General features: G+C 38.1%; 1 protein-coding gene across 5 annotated transcripts in view; it reads right to left on the reverse strand.

Moving 5' to 3' along the window:
- Positions 1-16,671, reverse strand: part of CCPG1 (cell cycle progression 1) — a 63,749-nt gene that overhangs the window by 40,897 nt on the left and 6,181 nt on the right. The window lies entirely within an intron of this gene.

The following is a 16,671-nucleotide window of genomic DNA, read 5'->3' on the forward strand; positions in this document are numbered from 1 at the left end:
AATTATTATTTTGCCAAAGGGGAATGGTCAAATAAGGCTTTATAAATGAGGTTACAATATTTTTCAGACATTCTAAGTTCTGTTTTTAATTTTTTTTAAAGATTTTATTTGTTTTTAGAGAGAGAGGAAAGGAGGGAGAAAAAGAGAGAAACATCAATGTTGCCTCTGGCATGAGCCCATGTAGGGGACGTGCCCCACGCTCAATCCACTGAGCTACACCAGCCAGGGCCTCTTTTAGTACGTTTTTATCAGTAATTTGAAAATGAGCTATCAAAAAATGCCTATTCTTAAGTTAGTTTCTTCCTCTTTAAAAGAAATTAAATGTTAACAAATTTTGCTGGATTAAGATTTCTTTTTAGATATAAAACGTGTACTGTTGATGACAAACAAATATAAAACCTATTAACTAGAATTAACTGTGCATAGCAGTATATCTGATTATGTACAGTAGTATAATCTCAATTGTATCTAAATGTAATTGTGAAAACAAGTAGGCTGATTGAGAGAACCAAGATGGCGGCGTAGGAAGACAAACTGCGCCTCCTCGCACAACCACAACTGACAGAAAATCGAACGGCAAGGGGGTCCGACACCAAGGAAATAAAAAATAAACATTCATCCAGACCGGTAGGAGGGGCGGAGACGGGCACCGGGGTGGAGAGGACTCGCGTTGCCGTGGCAGGACCAAGACTGGCGGAGTGTGGGATCAACAGGGCAGGCAGTCTGACCACTATTAGACCCTGCGAACCCACATTCACGCACAGATAAACCCAGAGGGCCAGACTCAAGAGTGGCGGAGAGCGGAGCAGGCAGAGCGGGGGTAGCAACCCACGGCCCCCACATTCACGCATAGATAAACCGGACTAATGGCGGGGAGCGAAGCAGACCATGCAACCCAGGGCTCCAGCTCCGGGAAATAAAGCCTCAAACCTCTGATTGAAAACGCCCATGGGGGTTGGGGCAGCAGCAGGAGAGACTCCCAGCCTCACAGGAGAGGTCGCTGGAGAGACCCACAGGGGCCTAGAGTGTGCAAAGGCCCACCCACTTGGGAACCAGCACCAGAGGGGCCCAGTTTGATTGTGGGTAGTGGAGTGAAAGATTGAAATCTGGAGGAGAGTGAAGCGGGCGCCATTGCTCCCTCTAGGCCCCTCCCCCACGTACAGCGTCACAGCACAGCGACCAGCGTTACCCCGCCCCGGGGAACACCTAAGCCTCCCCCCCTTAAAGTAACAGATGCACCAAGACAAAAAAAAAAAAAAAAAAAGGCCCAAATGACAGAACACTTCAAAGCTCCAGAAAAAATACAACTAAGCGAGGAAGAGATAGCCAACCTATCGGATGCACAGTTCAAAACACTGGTTATCAAGATGCTCACAGAATTGGTTGAATCTGTTCAAAAACCAGATGAAAAAATGAAGCCTATCCTAAGAGAAACAAAGGAAAATGTACAGGGAACCAACAGTGACGTGAAGGAAACTGGGACTCAAATCAACGTTGTGGACCAGAAGGAAGAAAGAAACATCCAACCAGAAAAGAATGAAGAAACAAGAACTCAGAAAAATGAGGAGAGGCTTAGGAACCTCCAGGACATCTTGAAATGTTCCAACATCCGAATTATAGGGGTGCCAGAAGGAGAAGAGGAAGAACAAAAAACTGAAAACTTATTTGAATAAATAATGAAGGAGAACTTCCCTAATCTGGAAAAGGAAATAGGCCTCCGGGAAGTCCAGGAAGCTCAGAGAGTCCTAAAGAAGCTGGACCCAAGGAGGAACACACCAAGGCACATCATAATTACATTACCCAAGATTAAACGCAAGGACCTACATCCAAGATTACTGTATCCAGCAAAGCTATCATTTAGAATGGAAGGGCAGATAAAGTACTTCTCAGATAAGGTCAAGTTAAAGGAGTTCATCATCACCAAGCCCTTATTATATGAAATGTTAAAGGGAGTTACCTAAGAAAAAGAAGATAAAAAATATGAACAGTAAAAATGACAGCAAACTCACAGTTATTAACGACCACACCTAAAACAAAAACAAGAGCAAACTAGGCAAACAACTGGAACAGGAACAGAACCATAGAGATGGAGATCACATGGAGGGTTGTCAGTAGGGGAGTGGGGAGGGGAGAGGGGGAGAAAGGTACAGAGAATAAGTAGCATAGATGATAGGTGGAAAATAGACAGGGGGAGGGTAAAAATAGTGTAGGAAATGTAGAAGCCAAAGAACTTATATACATGACCCATGGACATGAACTATAGGGGGGGAATGTGGGAGGGAGGGGTGGGCAGGACAGAGTGGAGTGGGGGGGGGGGGAATGGGACAACTGTAATAGCATAATCAATAAATATATTTAGAAAAAAAACAAGTAGGCTATGTCTTGAACTTTCTAAATTGAAACTATGTTTTTTAATATAAGGGACTTATAGTATTATTAGCTTGTTGAACAGACCTTGAATCTAGTCTTCAGCGCTTAAAACACATGAACACAGTGATCACTGATGAACTGAAGCCACCATATTACAGAGCATTTGTCACATTTTTCCCTATAGTTTGTCAGAAGGGCTACAAATGACATGAACTGTTAAATCTCTGCATACCTTTGACACCCCTGCCCATTTCTCTCTTTACTTAACCAAGGTGTTAAGCATGACTTCACAAGTGTTTTATTTTCTATTAAACCAAAAGTATGATATTATTTGATATTTATATTTGTAACCTGAATTTTAGCACCTAATGTAATGTTCGCATGTTGATTCCTGTATTAACATAGTTTTTGTTAGGAATTTGTTATGTTGAACATTTTAATATGATAAGTTCCATTAGCCATATGAATTTTGACATGTTTCAGAAAAGTCAGTAAATAAAATATTATATGAATATAACACTGTTTCTCTTGAAGTTTTCAACTTCACAAGAATTACTGATTTCTTGACTGGGATATAATGTATTCATATAGTGTAAAGTGAGCCTAATGATACCATAAGTAAATTTTGTTTGTTTTGTTTCTTGGTACTTTTCATTTCTCTGGCCTGTTTGTTGATGGCAAGGATTTTTTCTTGATTAAGGAACGTAATCAAATAGTATAGGGTTTTTAGAGTTTGTGGGTCCAACCTCCTACAATTAGTGGGATCATGAGTTTTTTTCATTTACATCTTCTACCTTTTAACATTACTTTTTAAAAGTAACAATGATGGGAGAGACTAGTATTTGGGTTCTTTCAGTCCTTTTAAGCTAACAGCAGAATGGATGAGAACAGAGGTTCTAAGACAAACTGCCTGGATTGTGGTTTTGATTTCACTACTTTCTACCTGTGGTCTTAGACAAGATAACTTCTGTAAGCCTCCATTTCATCTGGAAATTGGGTTAACAATAGTATTCATAAGACTTTCTGAGGATTAGATGGCATAATCCATGTTAAGCCTTTAGCACTGTGCTTAGAACACAGTAAACTCAAAAAATGGTAGCTATTATTACTGTATTCATATGATTATTATTTTTTCAGGGAAAGGGTATAAGTAGCCTGGTCTTTAAGTTTTTCCATAGTTTGAATTGAATAATTATTTATTGGTAATGTGTACCTTTTCTGCCAAGGTATGTCTACTATTAAATGCCATTTTTTGCAGTTGGGAAATACAACAAGATTACCCTCATGCGGGGGGGGGGGGGGGGGGGGGTGTGTGTGTGTGTGTGTGTGTGTGTGTGTGTGTGTGTGTGTGTGTGTGTGTGTGTGTGTGTGTGTGTGTGTATGGCAAGGGGAACTGAAATCCTTAAATCTAAAACCTGTGTTTATTTGTCTGTACAAAATAAAATTACTACAGTATGGATGGACTTGGAGAACATTATGCTAAGTGAAATAAGCCAATCAGAGAAACAAAAATACTGTATGATTTCACTCCTATGTAGAATCTAATGAACAAACTGAACTAATAAGCAAAACAGAGACAGACTCAAAGATGGAGAGCAGACTGACAGCTAGTTGGAGTGGGGAGGAGGTGAAGGGATTTAGCTAAAAGGAAGGAGGAATCATGGATATGGACAACAGTGTGATGATTGCTGGGAGGGTAGGTATTAGGGAACCAAATGGTAATGGAAAAAATACAATAAAGATTAAATGTAAAAAAATAAATTGAGTATTAGTCGGTGATAAGTGGTAAAAGTACTGAATCTCTTAACGTATAAATGAAACACCAAATCATAATATATTCTGAAAAAAATACAAAAATTGTTGAATATAGCCCTGGCTGGTGTGGCTCAGTGGATTGAGTGCCAGCCTGCAAACCAAAAGATCACTGGTTAGAACTCCCAGCCAGGGCACATGCCTGGGTTGCAGGCCAGGTCCCCCAGTAGGGGGCGCGCAAGAGGCAACCACATAGTGATGTTTCTCTCCCTCTCTCCCTCCCTTGCCCTCTCTAAAAATACATACATAAAATTTTAAAAATTTGTTGAATATTATTTTAAGATGAGAATAATTAGTTGAAAATATTACCATTTAATAACAGGAAACTTTTAGACTTGATAAACATGTAAATATTTTACTTATTTTTCAATGGTGTAATTCATTTCTATAGGAGCATTAAACTGCACTTTGCAAAATACCGATTTACTTACGAGGTAGACTGCAAAGGAGTCATGCTGAACAATTAGGTTAACTATGTATCTTTACAAGTTCATAATTATGTATTTCTTACATAAGCTCTTCCACAATAGCTCCAGGGAACTTACAGATCCTGCCTAAATAATGCTTATTCTTAACAAATGAGTCACATATTAGAGGCAGTGATGAGACTTGCATGAAGCACTTGAAGGAAACAAACCAACATGAGTCATTATTGCTTTCTCTACCTTCTTGAGAAGGAAAAAACACTGCAGAGACTAGGGAAACCCAGAGAAATTCATTTATCTTGGAATATTTGACATGTGTTGTATCAATGAGGAAAAGGGAATAAAATATTACACATATATTATATAAACTACATATTATAGATAATATATAAATTAAATATAAATTATACACACGCACATTTAAAAAACTGATTTTTAAAAAGCAGCAGCTTGACCCCGGCTGCTATGTTTCAGTGGATTGAGCACCGGCCGGAGAACCAAAAGGTCTCTGATTCAACTCTGATGCAGGGCACATGCCTGGGTTGCCAGCCAGGTCCCCAACTGGAGGCATGGGAGAAGCAACTGATTGATGTATCACACTAATGTTTCTCTCCCTCTCTCTCTCCCTCCCTTTCCTTCTCTCTAAAACTAAAGAGATAAAATCTTCATTTAAAAAAAAAAAAAAAGCAGCAGCCTGATGTATTCCCTGAAGTCTTACTGTATTCCCTGAAGCTCCTTAGTCATTGAGCACCAGGAGTATACAAGGCTGTCTTCTCAGCTCTGGAAATACAGTAGAGATACAGTGGAGAACACGACGAAGTCCATGACCTTGTGGGACTTAAAAATATGCGAAGGCAGAAAAGTTAAAGAATAAAGTTTTAAGAAAGGAAATTATTTTAGCATGAGTGGAGTATTATAAGAACAGATATAAGTCTTTAAAAGGGCATATATTAGGATGGGAAAACAACTAAAGGGTGCCTAGATCAGTGAGATTCAATAAATCAGTGCAATATTCCATGATAAAGATGCACACCTAAATTTAACCAGTATTGATGGAGGTTAAAGAAGAAAAGGAGGGGTTAGGAGAAATTTGAAAAGACTTTTTTATAAGAGAATTAAATAGCCAATTATAGAAGGGAGAGAGTGCAGGATAACTACCACATTTGTGGTTAAGTGAGTAAATTTGAAAAACTTTTCTGTATGCAACAAGAAGTACCAAATAGGACTTTGATACAAGGAAAAATGGCTGCCCTGCTCGAGTGGCTCAATGGGTTGGGTGCTGTCCTGCAAACCAAAAGGTCACCTGTTGGATTCCTGGTCAGGGCGCATGCCTGGCTTGCAGGCCAGGTCCCCAGTTGAGGAGTGTGCAAGAGGCAACCAATCCATGTCTCTCACATGTTGATGTTTCTCTCGGTCTCTTCCTCCCTCCCTCCCTCCCTCTCTAAAAAATAAATAAATAATTATTTTTCTAAATGGCTAAAGCCTAAAAAGCATTATTTCTTCACCATAAGAAAGCTTCTCGCCCTGGCTGGTGTGGCTCAGTGGACTGAGTGACAGCCTGCAAAGCAAAGGGCTGCTGGTTAGATTCCCCGTCAGGACACATGCCTCAGTTGTGGGCCCGATCCCCCAGTGGGGGGCTCCTGAGAAGCAACCACACATTGACGTTTCTCTCCTTTTCTCCCTCTCCCTTCCCACCTAAAAATAAATAAATAAAATCTTTTTTAAAAAGGAAAAGCTTCTCTCCTTCCTTTGCATACCCCCATCTTCTACCTCTCCTAGTAGCCTACATTCTCACTGCTCCTGCATCTCAACCCTAAAGACTTTCATGCTTTATTTTCTTTAAGATTTTATTTATTTACTTTTAGAGAGAGGAAAGGTGGGAAAAGGAGAGAGAGAAAAACAACATGCAAGAGATACATCAATCAGTTGCCTCTCAAACGTCCCCAAAAGGGGACCTGGCCCGCAACCCAGGCATGTGACCCAACCAGGAATCAAACTTGCAACTCTGGGTCGCAGGCCATCACTCAATCCACTGAGCCACACCAGCCAGAGCAGATGCTTCATTTTCTTAATAACCTTCCAAAACTTCCGAGTTACCAGGTGTATTCCCTGGGTAGGTGTATTCCCTACCCTTCTCTAGGTAATTTCCATTTAGAGTTTTTTAAAACAGGTGGTTCCTAGCTTTTGCTTTGTCACAAAATACTCTAATAGCTCAGAGATGGAAAAAGAAACATTTCAAAAGAAAGTTAAATACATTGCTAAATTGGGACAACTTTAGCTTGTGTGAATGTCTCAAATCCAACAGCCCACTTTAACCAGCCCCCAATTTAATTATTTACTTGTTTTGAAGGACAAGTTGGACAGCTAGCCCAAATGAGGAAAGAAAGTTTTTTACTGACCACAGCACCAAAGTAACAGTTTGGATGAGCAAAATTCAGTCTAATACTAGAGAGCCATCCTAATTCAGCTGTTCTCAAAGAGTCAGGTGTGGTGCAATTAAAGCAAATTTTAAAAAGGACATTTCTGAGCCCCACCCTAGAGGCACTGACTCCGAAAGCTGCCACTGTAAGTGATCTTCCTAAAATGATAATCTCATGTCATTCCTTAAAACTTTTAAGCTTTTTCATAGTCTTCAGGATAATGTCAAAAGGCTTGGAATATCTTACTTTTTTCTCTAGCATTTTGTCTTTTGTCCAGCAAATCCCTCTCCCTCACACTTTTCAATTGCCCTAAAAGGTATGGCTTTCTGTTAACTCTGGAGTTTTACATATTCCCCACCCACACATCCCAACTCAAATCTTGTGCCCATTGCTTCCTATCTCAGCTAATGCATCACTTCTTTGTGAAGCATTCCCTGACCTCAGTCCCGAAGACGAGTAGTTTCCCTAATCTACTAAAAGTAGAATGCTGTGCTATAACTGCTTACCTGCCTGCCTGTTATGTATTCCCAGCACAAAGCATAGTGCTTGCTTGACACATATTAGACAGTTAATCAAGAAAGATAAACAGATTTCTTGGGTGGTAGTACAGTTAGTGGCCCAAGTCTACACTGTTACTCAAAGAACTCAAAATTCTGGAGGAACCCTGAGGTTCTTCTCTCATTAAAATTTGACCACATGTAAATATACAAACCCTCCCCCTTTTAAGGGCTTTATAAATAATAATTACAGATCCTAAGACTAGCTTTTTACTGATACTAAGTCACAAAAGATTTTTGAGGAAAGGAATAGAAAGCTCACTCTGGCTGCCTTATTGAGACAGGACTATGGGGAAGCAAAGACAGAAGCAGTAAGACCATTTGCAAAGTTCTTACAATAATTCTGGTGAGAGATGGTGGTTTGAAACAGGGTGCAGCAGTGAGGACAGTGAGGAGTGAACAGATTATACATGTACTGTGAAGGTAGAGTCAACAGTGCTTCCTGATATATATTGAATTAGGGGTATGAAGGATGACTCTTGGCCTGAACAAATACAAGAACTGAGACAGGAAGACTTGAAAAGCAGCAAGTTAGGAAAGGAAAACTGGTAAACTGGTTTGGGGCACATTAAATTTGAGATAGATATTATCACACCCAATTGGAAACATCAAATAGGCAGCTGTACACTGAATTTAAGGAGAGTTATGGACCAAAGATACAATTTTAAAACACTTTAGGCAGCAATTGTCAAAACTAATAACACAGCAACAATATTATTTTTACCTATAAAGTATAACCTAAGTGACTGGTACCTGACATGATGGTGCCCTTCATCATTCCTGGGCAGCTACATTTTACCATGGAAAGGTAAGGTTTCCACCACAGTATCTTCTAGAATTAGACATGATGAGGGATAATAGGGGCATTATTCTCCCACACATTTACAATTCCGAAGTAAGCCAGCCAATGGGCTGTCAGCAAAAGTCCCAAAAGTGCTGCTGCACTATACTCGTGATCAAAAATGAGTCAGTCTGGAAAGCTTTTAAGAACCTATTCCTATAATGCTTTTCAAGGTTCTGAAACTTTCATCTCCCAAAAAAGGTATGAAAATGCCTACTTCAAACTAGACTTTATTTGAAAAAGGGAAGAGATTCAAGATTCCAACTAATGAAACCTTTGAAATGTCCTTTCTAGCCCTGGCCGGTTGGCTCAACTGACAGGAGTGTCATCCTGTAAACCAAAAGGTTGTGGGTTCAATTCCCAGTCAGGGCACATACCTACACTGCAGGTTCACTCCCCAGCCGGGTCGTGCACAGTAGGTAGCTGATCGATGTTTCTCTCTCACATTGATGTTCCCTCCACCAAAAATCAATAAACATATCTTTGGGTGAGGATTTAAATAAATAAATAAACGGTTGAATAAATAAATAAATAAATGTCCTTTCTACTCTATTTTTTATCGAATAACAGCCTTACAGAAGTATTTCAAATGAGTCATCTTGATCTGGAACATAAACTCAACACACACTTATTGCACACCTAGGTACTGTGAACTATTATCCAAGTGCTGGGGATACACAGCACAAGGGGCGGGGGAGGGCCTCCCCTGACGAGTTTGTATTCTAGTAGAAGCCAGTTTATATCTAGTAAAATACAAACAAGCAAAATATATTGTGAGCCAGGTGGCAAGTACTATGGAGAGAAATAATGCAAGGAGAAAAGCTGAATGCTAGGAGTGGGGAATAGGGATTTATTTTAAACAAAGTTGTTAGAGAAGGCCTCCAACCAACATATGAGGGTACCTATTTCTCCACGGCCTCGCCAACATAGTAACCACCATCTTTAACTTCTGATCATCTCATGAGAAAAAGAAAAGATCTTATTTTAATCTGCATTTCTCAGATGACTGAGTAGACTGCAATCTCTTCCAAAATTTACGGGCACTGTGTATTTCCTTTTATGTGAATTATTTAATGTTCCCATGTTCACTATTCTATTGGGTTGTCTTTATTGACTTGCAGAAGTTCTTTAAGTTGGGTCATGAATGAATTTATTGTTATACCTACTGCAAATGTTTCCTTCTAGCATGCTTCAATTCTTTAAAAATATCTTCTTCCATGGATGGTTTTTTTAATTTTATGCAGTCAAATGTAGAGGATAGAGATAAAGAATACTGTGTCCTTTATAGCATCTGTATTTTATATCTTGCTAGAAAGTCTTTCCTACTCCCAAGACAATAAAATCTATTTTCTTGTATTTTCTACTAATAATTTTTCAGTTTTCCCTTTTACACTTAGCTGTTTCATCTATGCATCTGGGGTTCTTCCCTTTGGGTGTGAGGTAGAAATATCCCAATTACTGAATATTCTATAATTTTTCTGATTTAAAATGCCATTTTTTGCCTTCTAAGTTCCCATACTTTTATCAATCAGTTTGTAGTATCCATTCTGTTCCACTGATCCTGCACCAATAAAATGCTGTTTTTATTACTGGTACTCATCACATTTTCGGCTCTTTCCTTGGTCCCCACTAAACACACACAACCACTCTAAACACTTACATACGAGCAAAGATAAAATTGATCGCAGGTTACATACAATACTTATTTCCAAATACTTCTTCCCATTCAAAAGTCTCCCTCTGATCTTGAGAAGTGTTTTGCACAATAAAGTCAAATTTCTTAGGGTGACATTCAAAAGCTTCCACTATCTGGCTCTAGTCTGGCTGATAATTAATTGATTAGCTCTCCTCCTGAACTATATCACCTGGTCAAAGTAATTTCTTGCTTTGTGTCTTCTGAACACAGAACAAACAGCCCTACCTCCATGTTTATGCTTAATCAAGTCAGAATTCCTGGAATGCTTTTCCTTCCAATTTCTGTATTTAAGGCTCAGCCCTTCTCCATGAAGTTCTCAGAAACCAACCACTGTTTCTGACACACTGATCTCTCCTTCCCTTGTATCTACAGCATTTACTTCTTACTCCTTAATGTAACTTCCATACTTCTCAGTATAACTTGCCTAATGGTGGCTTATACTACTTTTTTTCCTTGAGTTACTTTACCAATTACTATTAAGTTCAAAATCTGATAAAGAACTCCAATTTTATTTTTAATGCCATTATAACACATAAAAACTTTAATTGACCGTCACACAAAGTCAGAAAAAGTCACACAATATATACTTATTAATCTCCAGTCTCATCATTCCATTCATCTATAGTAAAAGACATGCAAGCATTTGATTAATTCCTATCAGGAAGTGAAACATCAGAAATACTAAAGAGTTGCAGCTCTAATTTCAGGTCTAGCCCAGTCTTTACAGCTGCCTGTTAAACTTAGTGTAATTATGAATATTTTTTTAATCCTGCCTACTTTCAAGAGGGACTTAGGGCTACTAAAATCACTTAACCACCACAATGAATGGGTCTAAGTAGAAAAGTTTAAGGAATCCACTATCATCCAGCTAGGTGTGGGGTGTAGTTGCCCACTCTAGCTTACTACTAAAAATCTCCAATAGCAAGAAAGGGAAATTTGATGAGGCCTAATGCCACATCACCCCTGTGGTGTGATTCCTATTACTATACTCCTTGGTTTTAAAACAACCTCTCACCAAAGCTTATGAGAGCCTATTCAACAAAAAGATGTACGTCTCCAGCTGGAGCTGGCTACTGTATGACTCGGTCTTGCCTGCACCATCAACGAGACAATACTCTTATGTCTGTCAGAAAAACCAGCATTCTTCATATAATACTGAAGATGATCTCAGCAAAGATAGTGGAGTCTAGTCCAGATCTAGCCAAAGGCACTTTACTCTCTTAACTGTGTAGCACAGAGAGTGCCCCATGTCTTAACCTTACCCCCACCTATACCTTGTTTTGTGACAGCACTAATCTATGTTAACGAGTCATTAAAAAAAGAGCCCTACTGAACTCATTATCTTGTTTCTTGAAAGGGTGAGTAAGCACACAGTTAAATACATTTTCAAACATCTTCTTTAGAAGGACCATAAGCAGAAATTTCTTTCTGATTTTAGTGTTAGAACAACTGAGCTTATCCTGAGCAATTGGCTTAGGTTATTGAAGAGTTTTCCCTCATATACCTAGCCTTGGTAAGAATATACAAACGTCTTGTACACCTTAAACTAATACAATGTTATACGTCAATTATATCTTGACAAAACTGGAGGGAGAGGGAGAAATACAAGACAGGCGAAATTGACTTTAGTACTGAAATAATGAACACTGCAGCACACACACAAAAAAGAATACAGAACCTCACAGTGTATATTTTTGTGTAGAGTAATATGTTATTCTTGGTTCCATTGTAGAATTCCTACCTCTGTCTACATTCATTATCTTGTTGCATTTTATCTACCTTTATATTGCTCCCCCACCCTTCTGGCAATTAAAATAAACCCATACATTCATTCATTCATTCACTCACATTCATTCAACAAATATTTACTGAGCAACAACTACATGGCACTGTTTTAAACCCTTTTATTTTAATTAGAATCTTTTAGGGCTCAAAATAGATTTCAAAAATTAGGCAACATGCAAGGTGAGCACGAACAGAAGTAAAACGTGCAAATAAAAGGGAGGGCATTTCAGGCAGAATGAAGAGCATGTACAAAGGTAACAAAAACATGGGTGAAGTAAGTCTTCCTCAATAACGGTAGCACACTTTATATTTGCTGCAAATTTTTTAAAAATGTACCTGGAATATAGCCTTCCAAACATTTTATGTAAGCTTTGGGGTCAATGAGTTTTCTACCTTACTTTTACCGCTTAACTGTTTAAGAATTTTTTTAATGTTTTATAAAAATTATTTTTTAAAAGACTTTATTTTATTTTTAGATAGAGGGAAGGAAGGGAGAAAGAGAGGGAAAGAAACATCAATGTGTGGTTGCTTGTGAGCTCCCTACCGGGGACCTGGCTCACAATCCAGGCATGTGCCCTGATTGGCAATCGAACTGGCGATCCTTTGGTTTGCAGGCCAGCGCTCAAATCACTGAGCCACAACAGCCAGGGCTATGTAAATTATTAAAAAATGACTTCAGTGACTATGTAACAGACTGTTCTATTTATCATAGTTTATTTCTCTATTAATGGATGTTTAGGTGTTGATGAAACATTAGTGATACAGGAAAAAATCATCTAAGACTTACTAATAATTTGGCACAAAGTCACATTTCAAAAAATATGCTGACATAAATACTTCTGGAGTTAAATGGTGAGAAATATCTCTTTCAGTAAATAAAGTCTGCCATCCTATTAATTGTGGGAGGGAAGAAGCTTCCATTATACCGCTTGCTTTCTTCCAAATAGTCTGATCTTAAGTGAAGGGTCAGTTTACACTTTTTTTTTTTAATCATTTACAAGGTCAACCTTATTCCAGTCCCCAAACTCTGGCAATAAATTAACCTAGCTTAGGAATGCTTATTACCCACTAGGCCCGTGATTTTCAACCTTTTTCATCTCATGGCACACATAAACTAATGACTAAAATTCTGTAGCCCACCAAAAAATATTTTTGCCTATCTGACAAACCCAATGGCTATTGCTGTGTTGTCTGTTGTCATTTTTTTCTTTGACAAAGGGAAAAGAAGCCAGTGCCCCTAAAATAGTCAGGTATTGCATGATTTAAAAATTCTTGCAGCACACTGGTTGAAAATCACTAGATTTTTGTGCTGTGGGAAATAAAAGTATCAACCCTAGCGAAGTTGATTCCAAGGCTTACTGGCTAGAATGGTCGGTAAATCCTTTATTTGAAAAAGATTAGGTTTCTATAGGATGTTTAAACTATTACAGCAGATAAATCTTATAAAATATTTTCACCAAGCAAATGCCAAACTAAGCTGCTTTCCAAACAGAATAAAGGGACAAAATATTTCAATATGGATCTAAGAGGTAGCTGCCAACCTAGACACTCAAAACACACAAGTCTTCCTATGGACTGTGTGGAAGGTAGAGTATGAAAGAGAAGCAGTAAGATAAGAGCCACTTTCACATAAAATGCTTTTGACTTAAAAAAAAAAAAAAAAAAAGAAAGAAAAGAAAAGAAAGTCAGGCCCTGACTGGTGTGGCTCAGTTGTTTGGGCGAAAGGTCACAGGTTCAATTCCCAGTCAGGGCATATGCCTGGGTTGTGGGTTCAGTCTTGGACTGGGCACCAATAGAGGTTTCCCTCTCATACGGATATTACTCTTCCTGTCTCCCTCCCTTCCCTTCTCTCTAAAAGTAAATAAAATCTTTTTTAAAAAATGAGAGAAAGCCAATTTCATTGTTCTCCTTCATCCACCTCCCAAAGCGGAAAAACAAATCAATTTTTGTCAAGTTCTATCACTCAAAAATCAAATCCTCCATTAAACTTCATAAATGTGATGTTGCAGACAACTTTCAGATTGATGACTTTCATGACCTGTTTGTCTTGTAGAAGAGCAGCATTATTCACATAAGGCTTCATAAAACTTCAAGACCAGCCCTGGCTGGTGTGGCTCAGTGGATTGAGTGCCAGCCTGTGAACCAAAAGATCGCCAGTTCTATTCCCAGTCAGGGTGCTGGCCAGGCCCCCCAGTTGGCGGCATTTGAGAGGCAACCAATCAATACAGCTCTCACATCAATGTCCCTCCTTGTCTCCCTTCCTTCCCTCTCTCTAAATAAATAAATAAAACCTTTAAAAAAATTAAGAAACAACAATGAAAAAAACCCTTCGAGACCACTTGGTAAGAATATGGCTCACAGATTTATATATATATATAAAATGAAAACACAAAAGAACAACAACAACAAAAAAAACCCTCAAAAAGTTTTGTATTCCTGGGGTATAGATGATCATTTTTCTAAGCTTTACACAAAATGCAGAAATCATAAAGGATAATATTTTACTATATAAAAATCATAAACTTTTGCCAAAGTCACCATAAATATGAATGATAATGCTGGGAAAATATCTGTGACATAAATGACAGAGTTCTCAAAGCACTTAAAGTGTACCAATAAATAAGAAAGAGGTTAAAAAATGGAATAGAACATTCAGCAAGGAACATGAGTAAACAATTTATAGAATAGGGGTCCCCAACCCCCAGGCCAAAACACCAGGCCACAGAGTAGGTGAACTTGAATGTAATGCGCTTGTACCATCCAAAAAACACCCCCTGGCCCAGTCCACAAAAAAATTGTCTTCCATGAAACCAATCCCCAGTGCCAAACAGGTTGGGGACCACTGTTATAGAAGACACAAAAATGGCTTATTGCAAGAAAACTATGCTCTACCTACCTTACCACCAAAGATACCCAAAGAGACAGATTATTTTAATGTCTAGCTGATTAAGAAGATTAAACAGGTCAGTAGATTAAATAAGATATGAGGAACTAGGCCCTATAAACTTTGGAAATGTAGATTATTATCCTTCTGATAGGGGAATTCAAGAGTTAATGGTTTTAGATGTAGTTCATAGGCTTAAGTGATTAATGTTATTATTCCAGGAACCAGACTGATTCCAAGGGGTCAGCCAGCAATTCAACCTTTGTGCAATAGGGGGTCTGCAAGGGATGGAGATATATCTGAGCCATTGTGTTCTGGGAAAGGGACTGCAGGTGATGCAGATAAAGAACTGATGAGCAACAGATGAAGAAGTGCTAGGAGAATCTCTGCTGGATTGCAATTCTCATCCAATTAACCTTTTTCCAAATCCCTTACCTACCCTTTCATATAAAGAGTCATCTTGAAATAAGAGATATTAAGTCACTTTTTAAGGGTACATACCCGCAGTCTTCTCAGATCACCAGCCGTCTGAATAAAGCATCCATAAAGATTCAATCTTTGTCCCTACTTATTGGTTCTGGTTGTGACAGACAGAAAACACTGACTTTTCTGGTTTTCTTTTGAGTGATAACTAAAAATTTTACAGGCAAATACCCTGTGACCTACCAATTGTATTTTATTTCCTAGCCATTTCTTTTTTTAAGATTTTATTTATTCATTTTTAGAGAAAGGGGAAGGGAGAGAAGGAGAGAAACATTGAAGTGTCACTGCCTCTCGAGCATGCCAGAATGTATCTGATGGAAACACTTACATGGGAATGAAAATATATACACACATAAGAAGTTATTAGAACAAGTTTTATAACATAAAATTAAGCATGAAATTTCTACCAACAGTGAATTTATTAAAATCTACAATATCTATAATTAATGCAGCCATTGACAAAATAAACATGTCTTGACATAGGATTATTATAAATAATATACTAAGTGAAACAAGTCAGAAAATATGTATAATAAAATCCTATTTATATTAATCTACTATATACAATGTATTAAATTTTAAAGAGTATCTTTTAAATCTAAAATATTATATGTAATATATCTGCTAAATTTTCAATGAGCATCTACCTTTATAATCAGCAGAAAAGAAAAACATTTTTATAAATAAAAAGACAAACATAAGCACCCCTATGTTCATTGCAGCATTATTTACAATTGCCAAGATATGGAAGCAGCCCAAGTGTCCATCGATAGGTAAGTGGATAAAACAACTATGGGACATTACACAATGGAATTCTACTCAGCTGTAGAAGAAAATTTTACCCTTTACAACAATATGGATGGACCTGGAGAGCATTATGCTAAGTGAAATAAGCCAGTCAGAGAAAGACAAATACCATATGATTTCACTTTTATGTGGAATCTAGTGAACAAACTGAACTAACAAGCAAAACAGACAGATTCATAGATGGAGAGCAGATGACAACTAGGGAGGGATGGGTGGTGGTTAAGAGGTTGAGGCATTGAGCAAAAACGAAAAAGGACTCCTGGACTTTGACAACAGTGTGGTGATTGCTTGGGGACAGGAGATATAATGGGACTAAATGGTAATGAAAAAAATAAAGATTAAATAAGTAAATAAATAAATCCAAAAAAATTAAAAGATAAACCCAATTTTCAGTACAGTTAATGACTGATTCAAATCTGATCATTTTCCATATGATCAGTTTTTTCAAGATATTTTAAGGACATAATGGGAATCATATTAAAAAATTTACTATGTGCAGTATCAGTGGAAAACTGACAGCAGAGAGGACTTGGGTCTTGGATGAGTCCACAGAGCAGTACTTATGGCATCAAGATGAGGGTCTTACAGTTG

This window comes from Desmodus rotundus, chromosome 7 (genome assembly GCF_022682495.2).
Source record: "Desmodus rotundus isolate HL8 chromosome 7, HLdesRot8A.1, whole genome shotgun sequence".
NCBI classification, from domain to species: domain Eukaryota; kingdom Metazoa; phylum Chordata; class Mammalia; order Chiroptera; family Phyllostomidae; genus Desmodus; species Desmodus rotundus.